Source organism: Zootoca vivipara, chromosome 2, assembly GCF_963506605.1.
Source record: "Zootoca vivipara chromosome 2, rZooViv1.1, whole genome shotgun sequence".
Lineage (NCBI taxonomy): Eukaryota > Metazoa > Chordata > Lepidosauria > Squamata > Lacertidae > Zootoca > Zootoca vivipara.
The window spans coordinates 123,290,816-123,312,786 of NC_083277.1; the positions used below are offsets into that span (position 1 = coordinate 123,290,816).

At 49.5% G+C, this 21,971-nt stretch overlaps 1 protein-coding gene across 4 annotated transcripts in view; it reads left to right on the forward strand.

Moving 5' to 3' along the window:
• The first annotated feature begins 271 nt into the window (after positions 1 to 271).
• Positions 272 to 21,971, forward strand: part of LPAR2 (lysophosphatidic acid receptor 2) — a 60,134-nt gene continuing 38,434 nt past the window's right edge. Inside the window, exon 1 of one of the 4 annotated variants that reach the window (XM_060272190.1) lies at positions 272 to 419. The gene's annotated coding sequence lies outside the window, so the exon portion shown is untranslated. Of the gene's footprint in view, positions 420 to 1,251; positions 1,284 to 1,323; positions 3,053 to 21,971 lie in introns of those variants that run through there. The other 3 variants (XM_035101727.2, XM_035101712.2, XM_035101719.2) reach the window with 3 other exon arrangements.

Here is a 21,971-nt window from a genome sequence, read left to right on the forward strand (position 1 = left end):
CCTTCCTTCCTTCCTTCCTTCCTTCCTTCCTTCCTTCCTTCCTTTCTTCCTTCTGTCCTTCCCATCTTTCTTCCTCTCCCTCATTCTTATTCTTTCTTTCCCTCTACTTCCTTCCTTCTTTCTCCCTTTCCGTCTCCCTCTTTCTTTTTCTTTCCTTCTTTATTCCCTTCCTTATTTCCTACTCTTCTTTCTCTCCCCTCTTTCCTTCCTTCCTCTCTCCCTCCCACTCCTCCCTCCCTCCCTCCCTCCCTCTCCCTCTCCTCAGAAACATAGGGTGCTGCTTTATACTTCTGGCCCTTAAACCCTGGAACCAGGAGAGCAGCTCCAGTGAGTCAACCTCAGCCAGTCCCTTTGGTGAAGGGTGGTGGCTCACTGGCAGAACATCTGTCCTGCATGCAGAAGGACCCCAGCATCTCCAGGTACTAGTAGCTCTGCAAAGGTCCTGCATGAAACCCTAGCGAGCCTCCACCACCCAGTGCAGTTACCAAAAATCATTTTTCAATAAATTGTACAATAATTGTACATTTGAATATCTACTTGCCATTATTCTGACTATGTTTCTGCTTTCAGAGCTAGTTATTACTTACATTATTACAAAAAACAGTAATAATTGAATGCAGTGACAGTAATTTATGATAATAAAGAGTGGACACATAGTCCTACAGATACAACCGGCCCTTTGAGGGTGACCGAACTGCTGATGCGGCCCCCGATAAATTTGAGTTTGACACCCCTGCCTTATCCCATGACCCCCCCCTCCCCATTACTCCCCCGGGATGCCGAAACCTGCCGTGGCCGCAAGTGGTCGGCCAGGGATCCGCGATGACGGGCGCCCGAGTGGCGTCTTCCTCCTGGGGGCCACAGCATAGCTGTCAAGTTCTCCCTTTTTAAAGGGAAATTCCCTTATGCTGAATAGGCTTCCTCGCGAGAAAAAGGAAATCTTGACAGCTATGGGCCACAGGGATGGCCCCCCCCCCCCCGCAACTCCTCCTCTCTCGGGGCGCCCTTGCCGGGCTGGGTGGCTCCTCCGACCTCGGGCCTCGGGCGAGGCGAGGCGAGGAAGGCGGGCCCAAGGAGGCAGCCCCGGGCGGAGAGAGCGCGCAGTCGGCGCTCGTCGGGCTGAGCGAGGCGAGGCTCCGTCTTTGTTCGGCGCACGAGAGCGGCGAGGCCGGCGCTGCTCCGCGATGCCTCCCAGGCGCCGCTCCAGGAAGCAGCCGCGGCGGGAGCGCAGCGCCCCCAACTAGAGCCGGCCGGAGGGCGGCGGACTCGCTCGGTGCGCGCAGGTAAGCGCTGCTGTCTTGGGGCCACTTCGGGCCGAGCGGGAAGCGGGAAGCGGGAGGAGACTGGTCGCCAACGCGGAGCGGAGCGGATCCTGGGCGGACCCGGCCGGCTGGCTCTTTCCCTCGGCGGGGAGAAGGACGGAGTTGCGGAAGGGGCGGGCGTCTCCCGGGAGCCACTTCGGGGATGGGGCCCCACGGGGACGCGGCGGAGTTTGGACCTTCGGACTTGGGCCGCCGCCCCCCCCCCCCGGATTCCTGCCCGTCCGCCTGTGCGGTCGCCATCCCTTGAGGCAGCCAAGCAATTGCCAACCTTCTCTCCACAGTCTCATTCAGGTGGGAGAATACAGACTTCCGTGCCCCACTTGGAGCTCTTTGCAGGGAAGGCGGGAATAGAAATGCAACGCAAGTTCTTCACGGGTTGTTTCTTTCATGAGAATCTAAGAACAACCCTATTATCGCTTGACGAGCTATAGCTGTGTTAGATAGAACTTAAGGAAGAGTATTTGCCATAGTTTTGTTCACAAGAATATCCATTTGGGAAAGTGTCAGTGGGTTGCCAGAGTTTGCATTTTGCCAATAAGTCTCCTCATATTGGTTGTATTTTGTCTTCAGAGCAGTCACTGCTGAAAATTACCTGTCTTGCAAAGATAATGTGCTACCAAATGGCAGCGGCACAGATGTTGCTCGATATCAGGATCAGGATATTCAGTGGTAACTGAGTAATCTTGATAACATGAAGCAAAAATTCAGAAATCCTCTTTTCCGACAAATGGTCTTTCACTGTCCTTTCACACAACAATTCAAAGAACTGTTGTTCTTTTTGCACAAAGACAGCTTTGAGTGACATCGCTCAAACTTCTCTGTTTTTCCAGCAGAAAAGTAATTGACAAATTTTGGCAAAGCAAACTTCAAATCACCCTTGACTTAACTATTAATTAACCGCAGTGACAGACCTCTGGAGAATTGTTTTCCTTGACTATTAGTGTCTGCCTCTGATGTGCAGGCTGCTTAAAAGAGCTCCATGCATGAGCTGCACCTTGTGATGCCCCCTCACCAGATCTGCAGCCAGAGAGTGGTTTGCAAGTGTTCTACATCAGGAACAAGGGGGTGGGGAGGGGGTACACTGGGATCTACTGCCCCTGTGAATCCTGCCACCTGAGGCAGTCGCCTCACCTTGCCTCATGGGTGGGCCGGTCCTGCCTGCCTTGGTACCTAGAAAGGCGCTCCTGAATTCCTCCAAATGACTCCGTTTGAGGAGGGACGGTGGTTGTCAGTGTGTCCATGTGCAGCATTTTCTCTTTACTTGGAGTTGCATCTTTCTCATGGGGGGCAGGGAGTTGCAGGAAGGGCATGGAAATTTGAGATTACAGTATTTGAAAAATGCTCCATTTGGAGAAGGAGTCTGAACTTGTTTCAGAGCAGGAGGCAGTGTTTAAAGAATGGGCTGGGCTTGTCCGGCCCATAAAGGAGGGAGGCATTGTGATCACACATAACCAGAGCTGGCTTCTTCCCAGTTGGCTGGAATTATAACCATTTCAGCATTTCTTTGGGGCAAGGAGAAGCCTTCTAGCCTTCCGGATTGGGAGGCAGCATTTGAATCAAACCGCTTCTTGGCTAGGAGTCCTGGGTTCCTACCTGGACTCCTAATTCTTCCAGTCACGAGGCCCTGGAGATGGATCCCAGAAATCCTGTTTCTCAGTTTCTCAATGGTCTTCTCAGGGGAACAAGGAACAGTTTGGTTCTTGTGAATGAGGACATAATGAGGAGGAATGGTGAGGACTGAAGGATCTTGATGGAACTTGTGACTGGACTGATAGGGGTCTGCTGTTTTTTGTTTGTTTTAAGTTGTGTTGCGATACCAGAGAGAAATTGTGGGGTACATGATTGTCTTCATACAGTAAGTGTAAAATGGAGTTGGGGTGTAACCTCCACATTCTTGGAAGAGCCTGTGCTTCCTTTTCCTATTGCCATATCTGAGCACAAACCCCACACGGGCACTTTAACACAGCTCTTTGGCCCAATATGGGGAAGTGCTTGCTTGGGGTACTTGAGCAACCAATGCTTGCAGGTCAGCAGCAGCAGCAGCAGCAGCAAACCATTCCAAGTTTCTGTGGGAAAGCTGCCTGCATACTCCAGGGGGGGGGGCACACCTAGGGGTGCTCCCAAGAGCAGTGGCTTTTTCTCCATTCAGTGTGGCAGGGTGAGCAACAGACAGACAGAAACTTCTCCTGAACAAACCCTGGCAATGTGAGTGTGAGCCCTGCAAAAGCTCAGTAGTCCTGGTCTCATGGATATATGTTTTTCTAAATTAGTTTTTATTGGGGGGGTTTGTGTTACAAAGCAAACAGGTAAACAGGGAATGTCTGCACTTTCAATTCCTAGTTTTTCACAGTTTTTTTTCATTTGGTGAGATACATTTTTGTCATAGCCATCTTGCAGTTGAGGGAAAGGAGAGGTGGAGAGAGAGAGAGATTGTTCTTTTGTTCTATTGCCTATTCTTAGTGTGTTTGGGGGGTTGTGTCAGCATCCCATGGATAGGTCCTTTGTGTTTTTCTTTTTCTTTATTGATATTGCAAGAGCTTGGTTGGTCGTGTTTAGTAGATTGCAGAGTGGCTCATTTGTGTCAGGGAGGCCGGCTGGGTTCGACCCATAGGGATTCATATGCTGTTGGAGGGGATAGGCCACTGCTGAGAGAGATATTCCAAGTGGACCGTGTCCCATCCTAATTGGGGGTGGTGGGGGTGGCCTTTTGGATCTTACAACTCAGGGACCAAAATATCTTAAGCTGGCCTCAGATTTGATGCACTGATAGAGGTGGTGTTGTTGGCACACTTTTCTTTGGCCCCAGATTTCACCACCCTGAACAGGCGGCTTATCCTGAGAGCCCAGGGAGCAGCTGGGCAGCCTTCTTGTTGAGTCTCCTAGTCTTGTTTGTGAGCCCCTCCACCCTTGAGGCTAAGCTGCAAGGTCAGATGTTGCCCAACTGAAAGCAAGGCCAGACAAAAGCCAGGCAAGCATTATTTACCTGTCAGCGCTGAGGCTGCCCCACCCCCACCCCTCTTTCACTCCCCTGCATTTCAAAGGGATGTGGCAACTGTCCCTCCTGCATCAACAGCTATCAGTCAGTCAATCACCCATTTCCACCACCCTTCTGAGTGATCCCCCCTCCCCATCCCCACCCCTCCCCACCCCTTCTCTACATAAGTGCCTGGAAACTTCCATTTCACTGTATCTGAAGAAGTGTGCATGCACACGAAAGCTCATACCAAAATAAAAACTTAGTTGGTCTTTAAGGTGCTACTGAAGGAATTTTTTTATTTTACTTCGATCCAGACCAACACGGCTACCTACCTGTAACCTCCTGCAATTGTTCCTCTCCTCGGCTGAGCTGCTGGCTTATGCAGCCCCTGGGATCCTTTTCAATCCCCTGAGCACAAAACAAAGACACCACTTAAGATGCATGCTTTACATACAGAGGGAACCAGGGCCCATATGAGCAGCCAAAGTATCTGGAAGTGAAGTCTGTCTTGCCATCCATGGATAAAGTAAGACCATACGGTAGGTGTTTTTATCCGTGGATGAAGACAGACAATAGTTTGTTATTGAAAGAAAGTTGAAAGTGGTTTGAGAAAGGATTGGTTCCCTGTTCTTTCTTCTGAGTAAACATGGTTAGGATTGCATTATAAGGCACTGGTGATTAAGGCTGCAGTCCCATACAACTTAACCTGGGAGTAAACCCATTGGATTATTTCCTTCTGTGAAGATACAGGATGGCACTGTAGAACCCGAAAGATAAGGTTGGCAAGATCTCAGGTCCTAACGAACAAAATAAGCTTTGCACAATGTCAGGTGGTATTAAAATGGACAAAATGTAGGAAATAGACTTACTTCTGTCCTTTGAACACCTTGAAATATAATAGAATCATAGGATTATAGAGTTGGAAGGGACCCCAAGAGTCATTTAGTCCAACCCCCTGCAATGCAAGAATCTCTGCTAAAGCATCCATGACAGATGGCCCTCTAACCTCTGCTTAAAAACCTCCAAGGAAAGAGAGTTCACAACCTCCCAAGGGCAGTGGCGTCGCAACAGGGGGCAGTGTGCTCCCGGTGCCACATCTCAGGGGGTGAAAAGGTGGCGCCCCACCGCGGCGGCGCGAGCAGCCATCATGCTACTGCCGCCGCATGTGGAGGATCCTCCGTTCGCGGCTGCAGCTGTGAGCAGAGGATCCCGGCACCATCCGTACGGCGCTGGAGCACCGCTGCCAGCAAACTGCTATGTAGCGTGCATGTGGGCCATTGCTACGTACCCGCCCCCGGGTGCACGTCATGTTTGCCACTCCAGGTGCCTGAGCAGCTTCCTCCGCCACTGCCCATGGGAGGCCATTCCACTGTGCACAGCTCCTACTGTCAGAAGGTTTTCCTAATGTTTAGTCGGAATCTTTTTTCTTGTAACTTGAAGATTTTGGTTTGGGGCCTACCCTCCAAAGCAGGAGAAAACAAATTTGCTCCATCTTCCATGTGATAGCCCTTGAGGTATTTGAAGATGGCTATCATATCTTCTCCCAGTCTCCTCTTTTCCAGGACAAACATACCCAGCTCCCTCTACTGTTCCTCAAAAGGCTTGGTTTCTAGATAATTATCATCTTGGCTGCCCTCTGTCAATATCCTTAAATTGTGGAGCCCAGAATTGGACACAGTATTTCAAGTGTGGTCTGACCATGGCAGAAGAGAGTGGGACTATGACTTCCCTTGATCTGGAAACTCCGGTATACTTCTGTTGCTGCAGCCTAGAATAGTGTTAGCTTTTTTTGCTGCTGCATCACACTGTTCACTCATGTTCAGCTTTGTGGTCCACCAAGACCCCTAGATCTTTTTCACATATACTGCTTGTAAGTCAGGTGTCCCCCATCTTATATTTCTGCATCTGGTTCTTCCTGCCTAAGTGCAGAACCTTACATTTGTCCCTACTGAAATTCATTTTGTTAGCCTGAGCCCAGTTCTCTAATCTGTTAAGGTCATTTTGAATTCTGATTCTGTTTTCTGAGGCTTTAGCTACCCCTCCCAGATTGGTGTCATCTGCAAAGATGATGAGCATCCCCTCAATTCCTTCATCCAAGTCATTTATAAAGACGTTGAACAACAACGGGCCAAGGACACAACCCTATGACACCCCACTTGTCACTTTTTTCCAGGATGACAAGGAACCATTAATGAACTCTTTTGGTTTGCTCAGCTACAAATTCACCAAACCGTTACCTCTTTCAACCCACATTTTAGCAGCTTCCTCACAAGAATATCATGGCGAAATCCTTACTGAAATCAAGGTACACTATGTCCACAGCATTCCTCTGATCTACCCTGCTGGTAACTCCATCAAAAAAAAAAAAAAGAGATTTGTTTGACATGACTTGTTTTTTAGAAACCCATGCTGGTCTTAGTAATCACAGCATCCTTTCTGAGTGCTCACAGACCGAATGTTGAATGATCTGTTCTAGGATCTTTCCTGGTATCAATGTCAAGCTCACTGGTCAGTAGTTACCTGGGTCTTCCCTTCCCCCCCTTTTGAAGATGGAGACAACATTTGCCCACCTCCAGTCAGCAGAGACCTCACCTGTTCTCAAAGAATCCTCAAAGATCATAGACAAAGGCTCTGGAATTACATCTGCAAGCTCCTTTAAAACCCTTGGATACAGCTCATCAGGTTCTGGAGATTTGAATTAATTTAAAGTAGCTAGGTCTTCCCTTACTACCTCTTTTCCTATTTTGGTCTTTCCATCTTTTATTCTGTTATCATCCGGTCAGGCATTGCTTTCCTTTTGGGTGAAAACAGAAGCAAAATAGGTGTTGAGTAGTTCCACCTTCTCTCTGTCACCCAAAAGCTTTTCTCCATTTTCTCCAAGCAGAGGACCTACCACTTGCTTGTTCTTCCTCTTAGCTAAAGAAACCGTTGTTGTTGTTGTTGTTGTTGTTGTTGTTGTTGTTGTTGTTGGCCTCTTTTGCAAGCCCAATCTCATTCTGAGCTTTGTTGTGCTTGAATGACACTGGATATCAGCTGATCTAGCTGCAATGATTTTCCTTAAATACAGAGGTCTCAGCCACATCACACATTTAAAGCATTCTTCTACCACTTGTTGAAACAAAATAAAAAAAAATTCCTTCCAGTAGCACCTTAGAGACCAACTAAGTTTGTTATTGGTATGAGCTTTTGTGTGCATGCACACTTCTTCAGATAACTTGAACAGTCCTGGAGAATCCTGGAAGCTGTAGTTTTTAAAGGTGCTGGGAATTGCAGCTCTATGAGGCCAGCACCCTTTAGAAGTTGCAGTTCCCAGGATTCTCCATGCCCGTTAACAGTGATATAACAGTACTTTAAACATGCTTTGAGAATGTGAGCAGAGCTACTGATTGGGGGGGAGGGAGCAGAAGAGGAAGTGGGGACTTCTGAGAAAAACTGGCAGGTGGGTATTTGTGCTATGGAGTACATCCACTCCTAGTCATTGCAGGGAACTCAAGCATCTTTTTAGTGTTGTTTTTTCATGGCAGCTGTGGGGGATTCAGGCAGCATTTCTGCTGGTACCATTTTTTGTTTTGTGGGAAATCTCATCATCTTCTCAGTGATCAAGCCCCATATGTCACCCCACTAGGAAACAGCAACTTCACTTGCAGCTGACATTTTCCGCTGCCAGCCAGAGTGTTGGGCTGCATGGCCGTCAGGGGTGCCTTTCTTTTGGAGCATCTGTGAGAAGACCTTTGTTACAGGAACAAGGGGCTCCCCACCTGGAGTAGGCACTATTCTAGGAGGTCCGAGGCCTCTCCAAATTCTGAATCTCTCCTTGACAGAATCCCTTTTGATGGCATCGTACGGTGAACACTTTCTTCTGGCAACTGAAGCGTAATAAGTATTTCCTGTTCTTGTGTCCTGGTGGTAGCGGAGAGGAGGGTGCAATCCATTCTCTGCTGTATAGCTGAGCTTTGCTTCCTGTGCTCAGCCAGTGGTAACATCAGGGCAGGGTAGGATTATGGGGGCAGAAGGCCAGGATTCCCTTCACCAGACTGAGCAGAAGTGACGGGGGGGGGGGTCCCTGTGGCTTGGCATTTGAAAAATGGTGGGTCCTTGGTAATTAGCTAATTAGGAACCACTGTCCTAAACAACAGCACAAGTTGCAAATGAAGCTTTTCAAGGCTTAAGATGATGCTGAGACATCAAGCAAAGGGGATTGGTTGAAACAATGGCAACCCTGCTCTGTGTTTACTCCAAGCCAAATAACTCCACATTCCACCTGACTCCACGTTTCCCCTCCCCCACCCCACCCCAAATTCCCCCCTCCTTTCTTTTGCAGCTACAGTAGTACTTTGGTTTAAGAACAGTCTGGTTTAAGAATGATTTGGTTTACAAACTCTGCAAAACCGGAAATAGTGTCTTGGTTTGTGAACTTTACCTCGGTCTAAGAACGGAACGCGGGTGGCCCTGTGGTCTAAACCACTGAGCCTAGGGCTTGCCAATCAGAAAGTCGGCAGTTCGAATCCTTGCAACGGGGTGAGCTCCCGTTGCTCTGTCCCAGCTCCTGCCAACCTAGCAGTTCGAAAACACATCAAAGTGCAAGTAGATAAATAGGGAAGGTAAACGGTGTTTCTGTGCAGTGCTCTGGTTTCTCCAGAAGTGGCTTAGTTATACTGGTCACATGACCCGGAAAAACTGTCTGCGGACAAACATCGGCTCCCTCGGCCACTAGAGCGAGATGAGTGCCGCAACCCCAGAGTCGTCCACGACTGGACTTAATTGTCAGGGGTCCTTTAAAATTGTGTTTATGGCAGACAATCTTACTCGGCTACGAGTGATCGCCAAAGAGAGAAGAGAGACCTTTACCTTTAAGAATGGAATCTGAATGGTGGGAAGGCACCGGCGGCGGGAGGCCTCATTAGGGAAAGCGCGCCTCGTTTTAAGAACGGTTTCGGTTTAAGAATGGACTTCTGGAACGGATTAAGTTTGTAAACCGAGGTACCATTGTAGTTTGAAGAGAAGTGGGAAGAACTTGAAGAGCTGTGCTCCTTTTAAGGAAAACTGTTTTTCTGCACGTGGGCTGGTTTGCAGAGCCTTATCACATTGCTGCTGGTGTTCTCAGCAGTGTGTGGGGAGCAGGTCTGGTGGCCAAGTGCAAAAGGGAGCAGCCCCGTCCCTTCCCCAGTTGGGTGTGTAGCAGAGGAGATTTCAGCAGGGGGAACTGCTGTGGTGCTCAGGTACTGCTTTGGGGGATCCCACGGGCACCTGGATGGCCATTGTGAGAACACGATGCTGAGACCAGAGAGGCCTTTGGTCTGACCCAGCAGGAATGCCCTTAAGTGCTAAAGGTGCAGGAGCCCCTGTGCTCCTTTCTCATGCCTCCTGTTCTCCCTAGGATGCAAAGCGATTTGTTTTAGCTGACATTGCAGAGATGTTTTTTAATCTAAAACATAGCTGGTGAGTAGCCAACTTGAATCTTGCTCTTCCCCTTCCTTTTCATTTTTATAATCTACTAGCTGGCCTGACCACGCGTTGCTGTGGGTCAACCCTGTGATTCCCCCCACCCATGACGTATCCTGCCCCTCCTCCCTCCAACCCCCTGGCTCATCCCTGTGTTTCGATAGGATACCCTTCCCTCTGTTTTCCCCGGGGAGTGTTGCCCCCCTCCCCCCTGTATCTCCGTAGATTGGCCCCTGCACACACATCGTGAACATTTTCATATATTTAGATTAAAATTTTTTGAAATAAGAACATGAGAAGCCAAATAAAAAAATTCCTTCTTCAGTATCTGAAGAAGTGTGCATGCACACGAAAGCTCATACCAAAACAAAAACTTAGTTGGTCTTTAAGGTGCTACTGAAGGAATTTTTTTATTTTACTTCGACCCAGACCAACACGGCTACCTACCTGTAATGAGAAGCCAAAGTTGTTATTGTTTAATTTTATTTTGGGGGTTGTCATTTATTTTGGTGGGTATTGTATGATTTGGGCGTTGTTGGTGTGTGTGTGTGTGTGTGTGTTTTGTTATTTGGATTTTCTAATTTTGGAGTAGGTGACCCAGAGAACCCAGAGAACTACTTTAATAATCCCAACTGGGGGGAGGGAATCAAATAGTGAAGACCCACAGCCCCGTAGCAACAGAAGGCGAGTTCCAAAGCGCCCGAGCTGTTCGGTTCCATAAAAAACCCAGGAAGTGGCAAGGGGAAGGTAGGAGATTGTAAAGGGGGGGCGTGGCCACTGCAAATATCCGAGGACTTAAACTGGGGAGAGAAAGTGCATGGTTGTTGTTTTCTTTTAAAGACGCAATCAATCAATCAATCAATATACTTTATTCGACCGATAGTCAGAACAAAAACATTTCTCAATACAAAGATAAACATATAAAACTGAAGGCATCAGAGGGATACATAAAAATATAAAAATATAAAACTGAGGGCATCAGCGGGATACATAAATGGGGTATGACCGCGCTACTAAACCTCCTACAAGTAACCCACATCAAGACATTCGATTATACGTTTCCGACACTTGAGCGCCAGGAAGAGGAATTTAGCCACAGATAAGGTTATTTTCACAGTGGGCTTGTTTAGCAAATATGCTGCCTGCCGTTCTCTTAGTCGGGAACTAAACTGGGGTAAATACGGGGCTATAAGACATTGCCTTAAATCATTATAAAAGGGACAACTCAGTAGAATGTGTTCTGTAGATTCTACCTCACTCAAGGCACAATGGCACATTCTCTGACCGTATGGGACTCCTCCAAATCTTCCCCTCAAAACCGCCGAATCAAGGACATTCAGTCTAGCCGCAGTAATTAGTCTGCGGTATTCCACGTAGTGGATATCCGCCAGGTAACGGGCTGGTGCAGACCGATACACCTCCTCCCCTAAAAACATCCCAGATTTCACGCGGGCTATGTCCTCCTGTCTAGCGATATCCCCCAATCTCTGAGCGATCATCGCTTTAGCGCGACTGTACGTCATGGACTCAATATAAAGGGAAGACAGGCCGCACTTTTGCACTTCCTCTACCACTTCCCTTTCCCATTGAGATTTAAAATTATCCCTCAGAATCAGGGGGCCAAACCCATCAGGGGGCCAAACCCATCGGTCTGAAACATAGTTTGAGCCATAGCCATAATTTCGCTTTCAGGGCCACATACGTAAAGGCTTGGCAACCGGTCTCCAATCTCATGATCGCACCCGCAACAGAAGGGGGGATCCTGAGAATGGCCCTGAGGAATTGTGATCGGATGGATTCCAATCTTACAAAGTCCCTACGCGTACCCAAGGCAATGCCCACCAAAAGTAGTGGGAGAACTTTCATTTTAAAGAGTCGCAGGGCAACATCCACTGTTTGTGCCTGTTTCTTGGAGTACAGGGATCTAATCAACAGAGGCGCAGAGGCTTGCAATCGTTCATAGTATAAAGCCTAGGTTAAAAGGGGCACGACTGCCCTTACTTAAAATGGCCGCCGGAGCCTAGCAAAATTTTAAAGTAAAAACCCCTTGCCATGCCCCTAAGTGTGTTGCTGTGGGTGTGTTGCTGATGTCTAATTTGTGCACCACTTTTTTGCATTTAATCACTATTTAAGGTATGAAAGCTGTGCTTTTTTGGGGGAAAAATTATGCCAGATCCCTCACTGATGGGCAAGGTACGCTTTGTCCTAATTTGATGCAATTTGGTTCAGCGATTACGGAGAAAGGCTGTGACCTCTGCGCGCGCAATGCCTACATTTATATATATATCTATAGGTGCCAAGCTGCTGTGTTTGCATTCCTCTTGGAATGACAAGGCATCTCGACTATAGATATGCAGGCATCACAAGGAAGATAGGAGTTGCCAGCCACGTTCAGAAAAGAAACAAAGGTGGCTCCATTCTATAAAAGCTCAGTGATGTTAGTTGTGTTGTGCTAGCTTGGTTGGCTTAGCCCAAATGTGTGGGCTCTGGGAGAGAAGATGATGACTGCTTCATTTCTTCCAATTGCACACACAATGCTGGTGCTTCTCAGCTGCAGGGACTCCCATGGTAAAAATGAAAGCATCCTTTATGTTGGGTCTTGGGGGATCAGGGGCACTTGAACATCACTCTCTGCCCTCGAACCAAGTGCTGCATTAATACAAATGTAGGGTGTGCTACTTTTCTAGAATGCCTCCCTTGTTCTCTTATAATGGCAAGGGCACCCACCGAAGAGGTGCTAGAACTGAGTTCTGGCAAGTTCTGGCTGGAAAAAAGCCCTGGGCATGATTCAAGAATGTTCTTGGGTGTGTGGAACAAGGACCAATCATGTAATGAGACTCCCCACTTGGGTACAGGCCCTGCACTCCCTAGATCTACTCTAGAGGTGGGTCCCCCAGGAGAGTTTTAGGGGGCACTCAGGAGGCATGAGGGAGAGAGTAGGAAACTCACTGTGCAAGTGAACCTCCTTTTCCATGCACTTCCCCCACTCAGCACTACATTGAATTTTGGCTGTTATGACTTGAATGCAGAATCAATTGTTACACTTTTGACCAATCAGATGAGGATTCTGACTATGATTTGCATCAATGCTCAGAGTAGACTGATTGAAGCTAATGGACCTGGCTACATTAAGTTCATTCATTTCAGTGTGTCTACTCTGAGTAAGACTAGCACTGGATATGGTCCTATGTATCTGCACCGAACATTGCCCATGCATTCCTCAGGCAGACCTAGACCTTCAATGAACCTCTTGGACATCACTAAGCCCAGAGCAATGTGAGAGCCTTAGGAAAACATTTCTGACACACAGAAATGAGGAGGAAAAATCCTAAGGGTGACCTTGATATAGGAGAAGCTGAGATGATAAGCTGATAACAAGCAGCAGAGAAAGAAAACAGAGAGCCGTGATCAGTAACCAACAGCCTGTGGACCAAATGCAGCCTGGGGGGGGGGTCACCACCTGAGTTTCCGGCTCCTAAGCAAGGGGGGCGGGGAGGAATGGAAGAAGCAGCAGTCGTGGGACTTTCTCTGATGATGGTGTAGCCTTCCCTCTCCTGTCCCTCCCCAGAGAGAACCAAGGAAGGCTCTGTAGAAAAAGGGGTGTTTACTCAGGGTGTCACGCCAGAGTAGGTGCTGATGCTCTTGGGGGTGGGACTCACAAAGGCATCTGTGCAGTAACTGCTGTTCTCGGGTATCCTCTGGGGGCGGGGCATCAGCAGGTAGCAACAGAAACATGCTAAAAAATATCAGCTCAAACACTTCCTCTTTTTAAACTTGAGTGGCAACTTTGAATTACTAATGCCTATTGTCATCACCTTTGGCAAATATACCATGACTTGGTCTCCACCTTGCTATTTAAAACACACACCCCATATCTTCCTATGACAGTTTCTGGGACCGATTATAAGGAGTGAGATTATAGGACTGCTGCGTTCACTCCCCAGTGCTTAGTGATGGGTCGGTCCTAGGGTTCAATGGAACTATTATTTCCCTGAAACTATTAAAATGAACTCCATCCATCCCATGACATTAGTTGGCATCTGGAATGTTTGGTCATCTTTCCTGGCTGAGGCTATCAAGTAAAACACCCAGACCTGCTCAGGACTCTGCAGTTGTAATGTCAGGATCTGAAGGCAACACAAGGAACTGCAATGTGTGGATGTTCCCTTCAGGAGTCCCTGACACAGCCAAAGAAGCCTCTTTTGCACTGGAGGCCCATGTGATCCGATTCCAATCCCCTTTTTGCTAGTGGAAGTCCTTCAGCTTCCCTCCTCCTCCAGTTGTCCTCCTGCCGCTGTGGTCCCCCAAGCTAAGCCATGGTTTGGCTCAGTGCTACTTCCAAGCCCAAGCTCATAGTTCAGGGGACAGCAAACCTTTTTCAGCAGGAGGCCGGTCCACTGTCCCTCAGACCATGTGGTGGGCTGGACTATATTTTGAAGAGAGAAAAAAATGAACGAATTCCTGTGCCCCACAAATAACCCAGAGATGCATTTTAAATAAAAGGACACATTCTACTCATGTGAAAACATGATTTCCGGACCGTCTGCAGGCCGGATTTAGAAGGCGATTGGGCCACATCCGGCCCCCGGGCCTTAGTTTGAGGACCCCTGTCATAGTTTGTCTCCCCCAGACAAACCTTAAGTAGCAAGCCAACAGCAAACCTGGGCTGCAGCTTGTGGCTTGTAGAGTGAGGCAAACCCTAAGCCCAGGTTTACGGTAGGTGTAACATGAAACCAAGTCATGGCTTAGCTCTAGATCAGGCACCCCCAAACTGCTGCCCTCTAGATGTTTTGGCCTACAACTCCCATGATCCCTAGCTAACAGGACCAGTGGTCGGGGAAGATGGGAATTGTAGTCCAAAACATCTGGAGGGCCACAGTTTGGGGATGCCTGGTCTAGATAGTGTGGCAGCAGAACAAGGGGAGGAATGGAGCGGACATGATTTCTATTGTGCGCACCCTCTCACTTGCACATTCACATTTGGCCATGGATTGGCTCAGTCTTGCATGCCAACTTGGTTGTAGCTTGCATAGCTGGATCAGGAAAAGTACGGTTGGGTCAAATCAGTCATGGCCATGAAACAGAAAGAGGATAGTCAGAAAGAGGATCTTATTCTTGCCTTGAAGCTCTGCTATTTCTCCATCCCTGTTCAGATGGAAATACACTAGGGAGCAGAAATCTGACTCACCCAGCTGTCCTTCCTTCCATTCAGAGTTGTAACATAGCTCTCCAATAAGCATAATTGGGATTAAGAAGAAGGTCAGATGGTGTGTGGTTTATGGAAACCACCCCCAGTTCTTGGATGGTCAGAGCAGAGTGCAAAGTTTGTTTAAAAGCCAAACGCTGCCACCCCACCCATCCAACTGCTCTTTCCACATTCCAGGCCTGCTGTGCTGGCTGTTGCTCCCATTATTATGACGTCACGGGGAAGTGAACCAATGGCAGCCTCTTTTCTCTGTTGCTAAGGGAAGGAGCTGTTAGGCTCAGGGGTGGGCTCCCAACACAGCCCCATGCGAGGGAGAATTTCATGCCTGAATCCGGCCCTTTCTACTTATTTTTGACTTTCCTGACACTCCAAGGTTGTCCACCACACAACTCAAGCGCATGGCTTTCCCCCAGCAGTTTACCTCTTGCAGGGCTACAATCCCCAACACCTTCCATAAACTACACTTCCCAGGATTTCTGGGTGGCAGCGGAAAGCAATGTGCTTTAAATGGGTGGTGTGAGCTGAGTGCATCAAGCGATAGTTTGGTGTGAGGTGTAAAGGGTTTGAGTGGTAACCCGAAAGGGGAGGTTTGGTGGGCCTGCCCTGTGCTTCAGTGGTGCCAGGGATGAAGAGGCCCAGCTGTGTTCTTCTTTTGAGGAAGAACAGCAGCACTTGCCAGAGCCCCCCTTCTCTGGGCCCAGGGGATGGGGGCGGCTTCTGTAGCCGTGTTCATGCTATGGAACAAGGATAGGGAATCAGTGGCCCCCACGGTTGTCGGACTCTAGTTCCCATCAGCTACAGCCAGAATGTGAGTTGTCGTCAGTGGTGGCTGGTGCCCTTTAGAAGTGGAAGAGCGAAAGGCAGGGAGACCAACAGAGAATCACAGAATTGTGGAGTTGGAAGGGACCCTGAGGGTCATCTAGTCCAACCTTCTGCAATGCAGGAATCTCAAAGCATTCACGACACATGGCCATCCAACTTCTGCTTAAAAACCTCCAATGAAGGAGAACCCCCACCTTTCAAGGGAACTTGTTCCTAAGGGCAGAGGAAGGGGGCGGTGGGGTGGGGGCGGTATGCCCCGGGTGTCACCACTCGGGCGACAGAATGCTAAGCCGGTGCTAGGGTTTTGGGCGCCCTAGGCGAGATCACCTTCTGCCGCCCCCCCCCAGCCTAGACAGCGGTTTTGTGAGAGGTGGGCGGGGGGGGGACCAGGCAGCCGCGAGAAAGGGCTCCTTTCTCGCACTCGTCCCTCTCCCGCCACCTCTGCAGCTGACAGCAAGGACAGGACCCGGGGTTTGGAGAGGAGCAGCGCAGCGCTTCTCCGAACCCCAGGTGACGAGCAGCAGGCTGCGGAGCTGGAGGCGCGCAGCTGAGCCTGCCACATCTGCCGCAGAGCCCCCCGCGCTGCGCCTCTGCCTGGCCGCCTCGTGCACCCTTGCGGGGCTTTCTCTGGCAAGAGGGCGAGGCTGCGCTTGGAGGACCCCCGGCCCGTCATCGCCACCGTGGTGACTGGGGAGGGAGGGGCCACCGCCCATGGGCGTAGGCAGGGGGGGCAGGAGGGGGCAGCTGCCCCCCCTAGAAGCAAAAAAATTAATGTATTTTACAGACCATAACCAGCACTTTCCCCCTCCAAAAACTGAAGTGGAAAGGGCTTTGCTTTAGCAAGAGCAGCTAAGTCTCCGCTTGCTGGGGGGGACGGGACACAGCAGTAACAAAAACACATCAAATAAATAAAGCAAAGTGGCTACCAGTAGTTAAGCAGTTAAGACAATGGAGCATATATCCCCAGGCAAGATTCGATAGTTGACCATTTCACCCTATTGTTCTTAAGTGGGAGTTGTTAATGAGCATTCAGGAGCATTAAGAGTTCTATTGGCGATTTAATGAGGGTGCAGACTCAGAGGATTCAATTTGACTAAGGTGGCTCTGCAAGGCTAAAAAGAAGTGAATAAGAAAGGGGGGAGGCTGTAGCTTTGACAGACACAGTGATGTTTATAAAAAGCATTGGTGTTCCAGTCTGCCCCTCCTCCTGCATCTGTATACTGTAAATCAGGGGTGGCCACCTCCCAAGAGACTCTGATCTACTCAGAGTTTAAAACTGGGGGTGATCTACCCCCTTTTGGGGGGTTCAGGTCAAAGCTGTTGAGTTTTTTTTAAAGGAAGGGAAGCTTCTTTTAGGAGGGAGGGAGGCCCATTTTTGTTTAGGGCTTCAGGTCATAGTTCAACTTTTTTGAGGGAGGAGGAAAATTTGGGGTGAGCTTTTTTTAGGGGTGCCAGTGACCTACCAGCGATCTACCACAGACATCCAGTGATCTACTGGTAGATCACAATCTACCTGTTGGACGTGCCTGCTGTAAATCAAGCAGAGAGAAAGCTGCTTACAAGGCTCCTGTACATGCAGAGTTCCAGCATCACAGCGTCACCCAGAGGCACCCACAAATATGAGTTATCCCTCTCTCTATTTCTTCCTTCCTTCCCTCCCTCTTCCATCCTTAATAAAATACGGGGGGGCAGATAAGCCCCACATAGAAAGCCCATCAACATGGGGGGATGACTCTTTCAAATACGGTATTTACCAGTAATTGGGGGGGGGGAGGCACCTAGGCCTCTAGGAGTTGGCTGCTATGCCTAGGAGTAGGACAATTCAAGAAAGCAGAATGATGCATATGCTATGGTAATATATCAATAGAATCATAGAATTGTAGTCGGAAGGGACCACAAGGGTCATCTAGTCCAACCCCCTGCAATGCAGGATTTTTTTCCTAAGGTGGGGCTTGAACCATGGTTGAAATATTATGCTGATATGCAGCAACGCCTCGGAGCCGTCGTGGCTGCAGCCGTGTCTTGCCTCGCCCTCGCCCACCCTGCCACCCCCTCTCGCCTGCCCGACCCTCCCGTCCTCTCCAGCCAAGCAGGGTAGCCGCCAATGCTACCAGCCCCAGAAGCACAAGGTGGCCGCTGCTGCCGCCGCCACAATGTCATCAGGCCCGCTGGCCCTTTAGCCCCGCCCACTTCGTGGCCCCTCCCCTCCCGTGCCTTGGCCCCGCCCCTGAACGACCATGGCTTGCCTCCCCCCTAGTTTTGATCCTGGCTACGCCCCTGCCACCGCCGCCCCCTCGTCTTGCCTCCTCTCGGCGTAAGCCGCGGCGCCTGGGCCATGAGGTGCGCCTCTTCCTGGGCGCGCCTTGCGCAAAGGGAGCATTGCGCCGCACGCGGGTTTCGCCCCGTCGGGGAGCAGGCTCAGGGCATTGCAGGGAAGCGCCTCTGCAGCAAGCAGCAGCAGGAGGGAAAGCGGCCAGCGGAGGGTGAGCCCCCCCCCCCATGATGGCGTTCTAGGCAGTTGCCTAGCTTGCCTCTATGGACGCTCCGGCCCTGGGCACACAGTGTGGGGCCTGCAGCGTGCCTGAGCCACGCATCTATCCTGAGAGAGACGTGGTGGCTTGAGCGCCCGCAGGATCTGCACTGCCCAAACAGTCCACCCACTGCCTCCCCCCCCCCCAGCTGAAGGGCGGCTGAGTGGGAGGAGGCAGGCAGACTCCCCAGAGGCCCCACAGAGCGTCCTGCCTCAGCTGGACCCGTTGCTCTGCCGCTGCCTGTTCCACTGTCAAATAGCTCTTATTTATCATCAGAAAGTTCTTCCTGAGGTTGAGTTGGAATCTCCTTTCTTGTAACTTGAAGCCGTTGCTTTGGGTCCTGCCTCCTGGAGCAGCAGAAAACAAGCTTATTCCCTCTTCCCCGTGAAAGCCCTTGAGATATTTGGAAGATGGCTCTCCTATCTCCTCTCAGACTCCTCTCTTCTAGGCTAAACATATCCAGCTCCCTGCATCGTTCTTCATAAGGCTCGGTTTCCAGACCTAGGGAGAATCCCAACCAACGACAGGCACAGCCAACTCATTTGAGTTTTGCCCCCACGTTGGGCAAAAAATTAAAAAAATTAAAAAGGGGGTGGGAAGGGGAAAAGACTTTGGCAATCCCCCCCCCGCCTCTGAGCCCAATGTGCTTTGACTCTACTACACCATGTTGACATTATGTGTTACCCTCAGAATGTGACCCCCGTGTAAGTTAACCGTCGCTTGTACATCAATAAAAGAAGATTGTCGACTAAAAATACTCATCCTGTAGTAACATAGAAGCTCCAAACCACCCCAGGGCATCAATGCACAGTCCGGCTCCAGTTAAGAGCCAACCATCTGGGTCTCTGGTGCCCCAAAGTTGATCATGAGGGCATGAGGCCCATCTCTGTAGGGCAGCCCATCCCAGCCCTGGATCCTCCGGCACTGTTGGACTGCAACTTCCATCAGCCCAGCCAGCATCTTGGGACCCAAGGCTAGGCCAGGCTACTCGAGGGAGAGCATTCCACCGCTGAGCAGGCCTGGTGTTGTGTTGCCACTCTCAGCCCCCACAAATAAGGGCCTCCAATGATAATGGCAGCCCCAGGGTAGGTTCCTGTGAGGAGAGGAAGTTTCTAAGGACTTTATAGGTCAAAACAAGCCCTTGGGATACAGCAGCTTGGCCTGGACAGGAGGTGGAGGGGGTCATTTGCTGTTCTTCAGTCAACCAAATAGTCCTATCCTAATAAACTGAAGACAAATTCCACAGTTGGGCGATACCTTTATTAGGACCAGGCAAATGTCACAAAACAAGAAAAGAGCAGTCCTCTTCTACAAAACTCTCTGTCAGGCAAGGCAGGTAGCTATGCAAATCTGTTCATGGATGTGGAAAAGCTTGGGGAAGCTAAAGCTGACTCTCATTGTCACCAGACTTTTGATAGCAATTTTCATGTACACATCTCAGGTAAATTCATCTTCAAATGAACCCTGCGACTCAGGAAATCCTTTTCATTATGCAGTTTAGGTTCTCTGGTTAGGGGAAGGAACTTGCTCAAGAGCAGTCCACAAAGCCACACCTGAAATCAAGGCTGGACGGCTTTGCAAGTGGATTAGACACATGCATGGAGGAGAAGCCTATCAATGGCTACTTGCCAGCTAGCTATGTTCTGCCTCAAGGAGGCCGTGTGCGTCTGAAGGCCATCACTAGGAATCTCAGGTGGGCAGAGTTGCTGCTGTTGTGCTCAGATCCTGCTTTCAGGCTTCCCTTGGGCATCTGGTTGGCAACTCTGAGAACAGGATGTTGGACTAGTTAGGTCTCTGGCCTGATCCAGTAGGCTCTTCTTCTGATCTTAAGTCAGCTCTTCCCAATCGGTGTACTTCTGGGCAGGTCTCAAAAATCATTTAGAAACCAAACCACTAAACACTGGTATCCAGACACCAGTTGTATCTGAACTTCCTCTCATTTGTTTACTGTGTTGTGTTATTTCCCACTTACAGTATGTACTTTGCCTGCCTAATTAGTTCATCAAGCAACTTGGCTAGGGAAGCCAGGGGCCAAGGGAAATAATCTGCAACCAAACAAACACTGGCTTTGGGATGGCAAAGCCCTCCTGTTACTCAGCTTGAATGCGTCATCTCCCTGGCAGAGGAGAGAAAGGGAAGAAGGAAGTGCCCCACACCAGGGGGGAGAGAGAAGGTGGCAGAAGCTTTGCTAGGGTGCCAAAGGCACATTTAAAGCCAGAGAATCCTGGGAAGCAGAGTACCCCTCACAGCACCCTTAGCAAGCTGCATTTGTCAATGCATTTTGAAGGTATGGTACATATGCAGCCATCGTCATGTAGAGAGAGAGGGAATTTCAGGCAGCACATGGCTAAAGTGTGGATGTTCATGGGTTTCTCAGTCCTGCTCAGGTTTCTGTTCAGACCAAGCAAGAAGAAAACAGAAATTGGTAGCCTGTTTTCTCACAAGGAACTTTCCACTGCAGTCAATGTGAATACACTTCTGTAAGTGTTTCAGCAGCTGAGATAGTAGACTGCAGTCATACCATTCTAGGAGTGAGTTGTGTGGAGGGGGTAAGCAACTGGCAAGCCAAGGGCTCCTTTTAGCCCCAAGCACACCCTTAGATCCCAAGGACTTTCTCTGTTTGTTGCCTTCTTCCACACAAGGAGTCTTCTGCAGCAACAAGTGGGTTCAGGATTGGGCCAGGGAGCTGTTAATGCCTCACTACAGGAGGCAGTTATGGCCACTGTCTCGAAAGAGCTGCAGACTTTTCTGGATTGGATTGGGATAGCTTGGCCTCAGCTGTCCTTGCTCTGGTGACCTCCTTCCTAGACTCCTGCCATGTGCTCCACTTGGGACTGCCCTTGAAGATGCCTCCGAGGCTGCAACGAGGGCAGAAATGGTTGGTAAATGGGGCAGCCTGGTGGGACCATGGGTCACCAGTCCCAAACGTCCAGCGCTGGCTGCCAGTGAGCTACCAGGCCCAATTCAATGGGTTCATACTGGCATACAAAGACCTAAATTGCTTGGGACAAGTACCTAAAAGAGTGCACCCCCCAGGGTCCGCTTTAAGCCTCAGAAAACCTCTGGGTGCTGCCCAGTTGGTGTGGATCCATGACAGGACGCTCTGGGCAGCATTTCCTCATTGGCAAAATGTCCCCCCTGGTGCGATGAATCTATCTCTATCATTCACTTTCATGAGGCACTTGAAGCAACAGATTCTGTTCCTGACAATCTTGACATTATCAGCTGTAAGTGTATGTGGACCTTTTACATGTTTTTAATTATCTTTAATTGTTTTTAAATGTCTTAAATGTGTTTTTGTTCCTAGTTTTAGTTATATTGTTGCTTCCTGTTGGTGTTTGCAGACCTGGGCTCCTTTTGGAGAAAAGGCGGGGTAGTAATTTAATAACACAATTAAAGAAACAAAGTCCTTTAGAAGAAGCCTCCCTTCACTGAGACCCTCACTCTGTCAGAAAGGGCACTTTAACTCCTTCTCTTCCCCTCACTTGTGACCAGGCAGGAGGGTTTCTATCAACACAGCATCACCCAGCTCCTTGCTGCTGTTCCCATGGGAGGGAAGGAGTTAAAGAGCCCTTTTCCTGTTCAATATGTGGAGCCAATCCTGCCCCAAACTTGGAGAGGGAAATTTTCACATTTTGGAGGTGAGCATCCCTCCTGCTCCTTTTTCTCTT